The 8,032-nt window shown below is 30.8% G+C and overlaps 1 long non-coding RNA gene across 1 annotated transcript; it reads right to left on the bottom strand.

Moving 5' to 3' along the window:
* Nucleotides 1-4,513: 4,513 nt before the first annotated feature.
* On the bottom strand, nucleotides 4,514-6,229 carry LOC123007866. Its single transcript, XR_006412892.1, has 3 exons — nucleotides 6,181-6,229; nucleotides 6,018-6,134; nucleotides 4,514-4,906 (listed from the first exon to the last, which is right to left on the bottom strand). It is a non-coding gene; the product is annotated as an uncharacterized LOC123007866 (long non-coding RNA).
* Nucleotides 6,230-8,032: the final 1,803 nt, after the last annotated feature.

Here is an 8,032-nt window from a genome sequence, read left to right as displayed (position 1 = left end):
GACATAAAAAAATTTTAAATGTCAAAAAACAAATGTCAAAATTTTTTCACAGATAGAATTTTTTAAACACTTTTTTATGTTCCTGGTATCTCATCTTACTTGAAATTTTTCTTCTACTTCATTAAACTTATAAATATCGCGATTCCATTAGAATTAAAAAGCAATTATTTGGTAATACATACAGGATGTTTAAAAAATCGCGCACTTTCTTGAAAGGGAGTAATTGGATAGTCTCCTGAGTACTGAAAAAATGTTTAAAAAATTCTATCTGTCAAAAATTTTTGACATTTGACATTTTTTTATGTATATTTAATAATACTGATGACCTTGTATATGTTTTTTTTATAATTATTTAGTAAAGGAACAGAAATTTTGTCAATAAAAGCCACAAATAACATTAAACAGAGTTACAAGTTAGGATACAGTTTCCTTGTTTCCGCTTGTATTAGCCTGTAGCAAAAAAACTTGGAAAATTATTTTTCCAACAGAAATAAATAGAGTCAAAGTGCAAAATTTAAACTCTCATAATTTTTATATAGAATTTTTTTTAATTATTTCTATGTTCCTGGTACCTTACCCTACATGGCATTTGTCTTTGGGGCGCGAGTTGTGGCGCACTCTGTATGTGCATATGATGTAGAACGTTACTCCTTCAACTTTTAGAATCGCGATATCTCAGGAATGGTGATTCTTAGAAAAAAAGTATAAAGACTATTTTGTAGATAATTTTTGTCTGGGCTACTTTTTTGATAAAACTTGCCGTTTTCGAAAAAAATCTAAAAAACGTCAAATTTTGACCTTTGACCCCAAATAACTTTTTTAGCACACATGGGATCGATGGGGACTTTTGACACTTTATTTCTAATGGTGTACCCAAGGTCTCCCCAAAATTTAGCTCTGTCGGAATTTTCGTTATTTGACCACTATTTTTATGACTAATTTGACCGGACTATTATTGCTTATCATAGTAGTAATTAATTTTTAGCTAAAGGCAATTAAACGGGCATTCAGTGGTAGAAATAATGATATCTTTACACGCTACAGTCACAAGTAGGAATTATGTAGATTTATGTTTTTTTTTAATTACAAGAATTTTGCTCTCGTGTTCCGTGAAGTAATCCAGATCTAGATTTCTAATAAGTTATTTTTAATTACGTGTAAAGCTCTTAATATGCGTTGGCGCTGCAAGAACATCAATTTTCGACATATCAAAATGATCTAACTGTCTGCAACGATTGGAATAACTGTTGATAATTTAGCATAATGGGTTAGAATGGCCATAGTTTTATTTGCGTGTGAATCGTTTCAATCTATACAATTTGAATAATTGCCGGCATTTTTTGATTAAACGTTAGAACAAACAAAATACATGAAACTTATTAGAGTACCGCTAGGTAAATTAAAAATAAGAGAAAAACGTGTAAACATCCGAGAGTGTGGGTTTTATCTCAAGAATTAACACCATTTCATTTCTCGAAGAGGAAAATTGATTTTTTCCATCTTATTTGGTTTTTCCACACGTGTTTGTTTTGTTAATTTGCAAAAGGAATTCATGTACCGTTCCAGTTCACAATACGATCTTTTCATCATAGAAATCTTTGATGTAATTGCAAGGCCGAGAAACCGCAACAACTGTAATCTTTGTGCATTTTTCGAAGATGTTTGATAAATTTACGAAAATTAATACCAGCACATTAAAATAGTTCTTTTTTCGACCGCAAGCAACAGGTTACGAAAATAGACTTTTGCGCTAGTTTATCTCGCATAATTGGCAGTTTTCTCTGCATTATTAACCTGGTTTGTAATATTTTATTCAAACAAAACTTGAGAACAGATAAACGCATCTGCGAGCTATAATTAATTGGGATGATAAAGCAACTAGAGCGCAAAACAACCAATACATGAACTCTGTTGTTATTGTTTTGCAAGCATTTTTTTACGTGTGCGTTTAATGATAGATTTTGCGATCGCAGACACAAAGAACACCGAACAATGCGCTTAATTTTACACTTTAGTAAAGCCATTAATCTGACACATTTTTACCCTCTCTTTTTACGCACAACAGCTTTAATTAAACTTTTACCGATAGTCCAGTCAGTTTTGCCATACAAAAGGTGGGGTAGTAGTAATTTTTTAATATGTTGTTAAGGTCTAGGCCTTGACAAAAAATTTTTGTCATCCGTCTTGGATGAAAGGTACAAAAAATAGGTTTTTCCAAAATAACTCCGCAGCGGTTGATTCTACGGCAAAAGTGTTCAGATAAAAGTTAAAGAAGACAAAATTTTTCACATTTTTTGTATCAACATTTTTTTTTGTAAGTCTAATGTGTAACGAGTTACAGCGGCGGAAATATGAACATTTTTCCCAAAAAATAGTAAAACTCCCCATTTTCGACGGTGAATTTTGTAAGAACAAATTACACTTGTTTTTAATGTTTTTTCCGCACCACAATAATTATACAGCGATATCTATTTTAAATTACACTGATTTTTCTTGTTACATATAGGATTATTCATAAATAAGACTCGGATTATATGCAAAATGCATATTTGTTATTGAGAGGTATATCAACAAAATTATAAGTTTTCTATGCATATCTGATGTTTTTTGATTAAAATAGGCCAATTAAAAAATGCATATTTCGGCAACTTCGTGCATATTTTAGGAAATATTGCAAATCAAGTTAAGTTAAAATCAAGTTAAAAATTAGACAGTTTAAGAAAAAAGATCCGATTACAAAATATGTTAAAGAGAAAAATTGTTTAAACTTTTGAGATTACCATACGATTCATATTTTTTTCTTAAATAACATGTTTTTTTATTTATTGTTTCACAAAGATATGTTCATGCATTTTATAAATGTACAAAAATATTTATTAAAAATGTTACAATTTATCTTAAAAAAATTATAAACTTTATCTGTTGTCAAAACTTTCTTCCACCGGCCAAGGGGTGGTACGTTTAAACAATTAATTAAAATAAAAAATATATTGGCATCGCTTCTTTACAACCTTTAAACATTCATCAATTTATTTAAAAAAAACCGATTAGTTTATTAAAAAAATCTTTAATACTTGTAAGTCAAACATTTTTTATTAGTTTACAAAAAACAATTTGCACAGCAGCAATTCTTGTAACAAGCTCGTTGTCTAAAAAAATGTGGTAGATTTCCATTAAAAAAAATTGTGAGTATGTTTATAAATAAATAAATAAATAAATAAATAAATAAATTTTTTTAGATTTCGCTAAAATGTCAATTTTTGTCTATAAGTCGAAAACAAAAGACGATAGCGGGGATGCGGTTTTAACCAATATTATTTTCTCAAAAAATAAGCCCCAGAATGTATCACTCGTTTTTGGCTAAACCTCTTAGTTTCGGAGATTCCCTACTCGGACATCCAAAATGCAGCACCCTGTACACCTATATTTTTTTTTGCCAAAAAATTGATAGTTTCGCCGGAAAATATTAAGCGTTTCCAGACTTCTGGACCACTCTGTATTTTGGTCAAATGGTTCTGAACTTATTACAAAAAAAAAATAAAAAATTCCATACCCACGTTTCGAGGGCTGTAAAATTTTTATGAATAGAGATAGGACACGAGTTATTATTAAATTAACATCGTTTTATAGGTCATTTTTGAGGTTCAAATATTGCTTCATATTTATGAATAACCCTATATATAAAAAGAAAAATCAGTCTAATTTGAAATACGGTATAAAAACATTAAAAACAAGTGTAATTTGTTCTTACGAAATTCACCGTCGAAAATGGGGAGGTTTGCTATTTTTCTGGGAAAACAAATTTTCATCTTTCCGTCGCTATAACTCGTTACACATTAGACTTACAAAAAACATGTTTATTCAAAAAATGTGAAGAATTTTGTCTTCTTTAACTTTTATCTAAATACTTTTGTCGTAGAATCAACCGCTGCGGAGTTATCCCACCTTTTGTAGAACAAAGGCCTTTTTTGGCCCCTACTGACTGCACTGCTATTACAAATACTTCCTTCATTTTCTCCATTGACGTATATTTAAGCGCGTCGGAAGCACTGGAAACCTCCCAAATGATTCGCACGTCCGAATTCCTAATTTCTTACCATAAATCCCGTCGAGTACCGCATTTTCGCTGATCGTGCCGTCAAATCTCAAATAATAATGTTCATCTGTCATTGATTGTTATTTATTGAATGGTAAATGTTTGTTCGTGAGAGTCAGTCCAACATCGTTGACCTTGTGTTTCACATCGGTTTAGGCTGCCAAAGAATTGATCGAAAGGGAGATTGCATTTAATGATGATAATAACTATGCAACGTTTCATGTTACGTAATTTGGCTGATTATTATGATAACATCGAGGTGGCATATGGCGCTTCAAGAGTTACAGTTAGTGATTTCTCAACATTAGTATTATTATATTGGGATAACGGGATGTTGATGCGATCAAAGACAAATTCCCGCAACGATTTCGTCAGTCTGGACGGATTTGCAACTAATTGAAGACAACTGTAAATACTTCCGTTCTGTATTAAGCATACTTGGTAATTATAATTTATGTAATTTTGTGACATGCCCTACTTAACCATAATTATGCAACAAGATTCTTAATTTAAAAACGTTACACTGATCTGGAACAAATCCTGATTTCGACAAATACACGAAATAAAACATTATTTTACACACAATTTTTATTAATAATAAAGGTCACAATTTCTTGTTCTAATTCTCAGTAATTTTAACTGTTCATGTCCATTGTCTATGTAAATGTGTACTCTAGTCTTGAAAATTACACAATTCTTCGTTACACAAATAACAAGACCCTCCTTGTTTATTGAAATAGTTACAACGATGTAACCAAAAAGTTAAACTGTCAGGAGTGACGCATGTTTTAACTCGTTCAGTATTCCCAACTGAAAAGTATTTTGTATTATCTAAAACTGAAAAATTGTATAGTAGAGTTCATTGAAATTGGCATAATAGGTGGCTATGGAATTTCGTATTTAAGTTTGTAGCCCTGCGCATGACAGCTGATAGGGTTTTTGTTTTTCTTTGATTACTTTTACCTACATGGTTTATTGAAAAATGCCTGCTCGTACAGCCAGGTTCACACTCGAAAAATTATTGGAATATTATTAAAATAAAGCATAATATTTTACAAAACATGGAAAAGTGAAAGAAATAAAATTTGTATTAGTAACGAATTTTGAGAAAACGAAAAAAATTCATTACAGCCCTAAAAAGCCATTGTAACCCTACCATTTTTTACAGTCAAATGCCCTTTTAATAAGCTTCATTTTTTGCAAAAATGAAAAAAATCGATAAACGGGATGACACTTGAAAAAGATAGAGTTTGTATTATTAACGAATTTTGAGAAATCGGAAAAAATTCATTACAGCCCTAAAAAGCCATTGTAACCTCACCATTTTTTTAAAGCCAAAGCCCCTTTTAATAAGCTTTATTTTCACAAAAATGAAAAAAATAAAAAAATCGATAAACGGGATGACACTTGAAAAAAATAAAGTTTGTATTATTAACGAATTTTGAGAAAACGGAAAAAATTCATTACAGCCCTAAAAAGCCATTGTAACCCAACCATTTTTTTACAGTCAAATGCCCTTTTAATAAGCTACGTTTTCTACAAAAATGAAAAAAATCGATAAACAGGATGACACTTGAAAAAAATAAAGCTAATAATGCATACGTGAAATACATTAGACCTTGAATCGCACATTTGCAACAATATAATTCATTTAAATTGTTATTCATGAGAGAATTACATTAAAAACGTCAAAAAACTATCTACAATAGTGATTTGCAATTGAAAATGCTCATTTTTCCATGTTTTGTAAAATATGACGCTTTATTTTAATAACATTCCAATAATTTTTCGAGTGTGAACCTGGCTGCACGAAACGAGAGTGGTGGAGGAAAATATGTAAAGCCTTTTTCACATTTAAAGCACGATTTACACAATCATGGCCTACTGTTATGCCAATTTCAATCAAATGGATTATATTTACTCGAATCTGTAAAAAAGTTGGAAGCACAAAGAGAATGTATATCTGGACATTGCTTGATGTCGATTTTCGTATCACAGTTAACACAATGTTTTTCATAGCAATATTTTACACCACCAACTGAATAAATTTGAAATTATTAATTGGAATTGTAATTGTAACCCACCTTGTATGGCGATGCAAAGCACAAGCGGAATTAGACTAAAGGAGTACATCTTTAACTGTAAAACGAAGCAAACAGCCCTATTTATAGCCCTCAATTGCCGTCTCTTTATGTAAATTGGGTTTCTGTTGAATTCAATTGTAGCAATTGGTAAATGTTGTTCGCAAAACTGGCAACTGATGTGAATCTTTTTATTTTATGTTATCTACATATTTGCATGCGAGTCCAGGTAGTGAGATTAATGTTTGGGATAAGTTGTCCTTTGCAAAGATGCGGCTTGTGATAGAGACAAAGCATCCAATTATCTACATTTTGCTCTAAACCAGGCATCTTATTCTTGTAAAGTTTTTTGCTCAAACAAAATCAAATATTGGTCAAGATATATGAGAGGCAATTTAATTTAAGACCTTTGTCCTGCCACTTGTAGATAACCTGATCCAATTTAATCAAAGGCAAACTCCTGACTTCCATCTGCTGTGAGAAATTACACAAAACCGCTTCAATTTTTTACAGGATATTTAATAGAAAGTTTACCATTTGCAAAGACGGGATGAATAAATGATGGCGCCACGTCGTGTCACTATGATATTAATAATTTTGATGAGAGTGTAAAACATGAGGCACTAACCTATTTATTACCTCGTATTTTACCAGAAACTATAAAATGCAAATACACCTCTGTCATAACGAGCTTTTCAAACACATTTTTTATTACCTGTTTAGTATAGCAAACTTGTGGAACAAAGCAAACGTTAACACACATTGTATGAATTTTCGTAATGCAAATTTGCTTAAAACCATAATTGAACATGTCTTAGGGTGTTGTATATATCAAGCTTCTATCTTCTTTTTCAACACTCTGTAAATCATAATCAAATTGTTTGCCTTTAGTGACGGTAATCTTAGTAACAAGAACATAATCAACGTTGCGATTTTTTTCAATTCGTTTACGATTTATGAGAGGAAATGCATTGGTAGCGCCAATCGCCATGGGCTATTTAGAAATTGCAATGCCAAAAAAATACCTACATAATTTTTTAGTTCAGCTAATACAATGGATACTTAATTTACCTTCAAGGCCACACAAACAGTCTTTCCAATTACACAAAATACACATTTATTCAATTTGACTGCTAAATAGCTAATCTAAGTTTCCAGTCATATAAATCCAATTACAAACTTGGATGAAGCGATCTTGGCGAGAATGTTTCTATAACCCTTTTACTTCCTGAAATAAAACTGCTTCCGAAAAACCTAATGAAATTTTATTGATCAATCAAACAGTAAATTTTCTCATTTATTTCGCTACAAATTTCATTTTCTGATTTTATTAAAACCGTATTGGCAGATTACCATTTAATTTAATTGGTCACAGAGCTTCCTCATTTTGACAAATTTCATTAATTATAGTCTGCCTCAATTAAATATCAATCTTTAGTAAAATACTGCAATTATAATAAGTAAGGGTCGGGTTATATGCGTACGTATTTTCACAAAAATGTGCACAAAATATTAAGAAATATGCTCCAATATATGCCAAATATGCAATTTTATCAATAAAAAATCAAATTTGGGATATTTTTTTTTCCTCCAGTACACTAAACTTAGTATTTCTGGCACACGATGAATGGAAGAGGATAAATAAAATGGTTTTGCCCCAGACAAGCCATTTTAATAACCTAGTAATTAAGCCTTTCTAAGAAATCTGTACTTTTCAGATTACATCACTTTAAACAATTTCGTTAAAATTCATTTGCAGGCAACTACTTATTATTGTCATATCAGGTGAATAAAAAGTATAAAACCAAACGTTTTTTGCTTAAACTATTAATTTTTTTGGAAAAACTAATTGATG

This window comes from Tribolium madens, unplaced genomic scaffold (assembly GCF_015345945.1).
Source record: "Tribolium madens isolate multiple individuals breed KSU strain unplaced genomic scaffold, Tmad_KSU_1.1 Scaffold_3;HRSCAF=73;Tcas5.2_LG2, whole genome shotgun sequence".
In the NCBI taxonomy this organism is placed as follows: Eukaryota; Metazoa; Arthropoda; class Insecta; order Coleoptera; family Tenebrionidae; genus Tribolium; species Tribolium madens.
The sequence above is the reverse complement of the archived record's forward strand: the minus strand, read 5'-3'. Positions and strand labels throughout refer to the sequence as shown.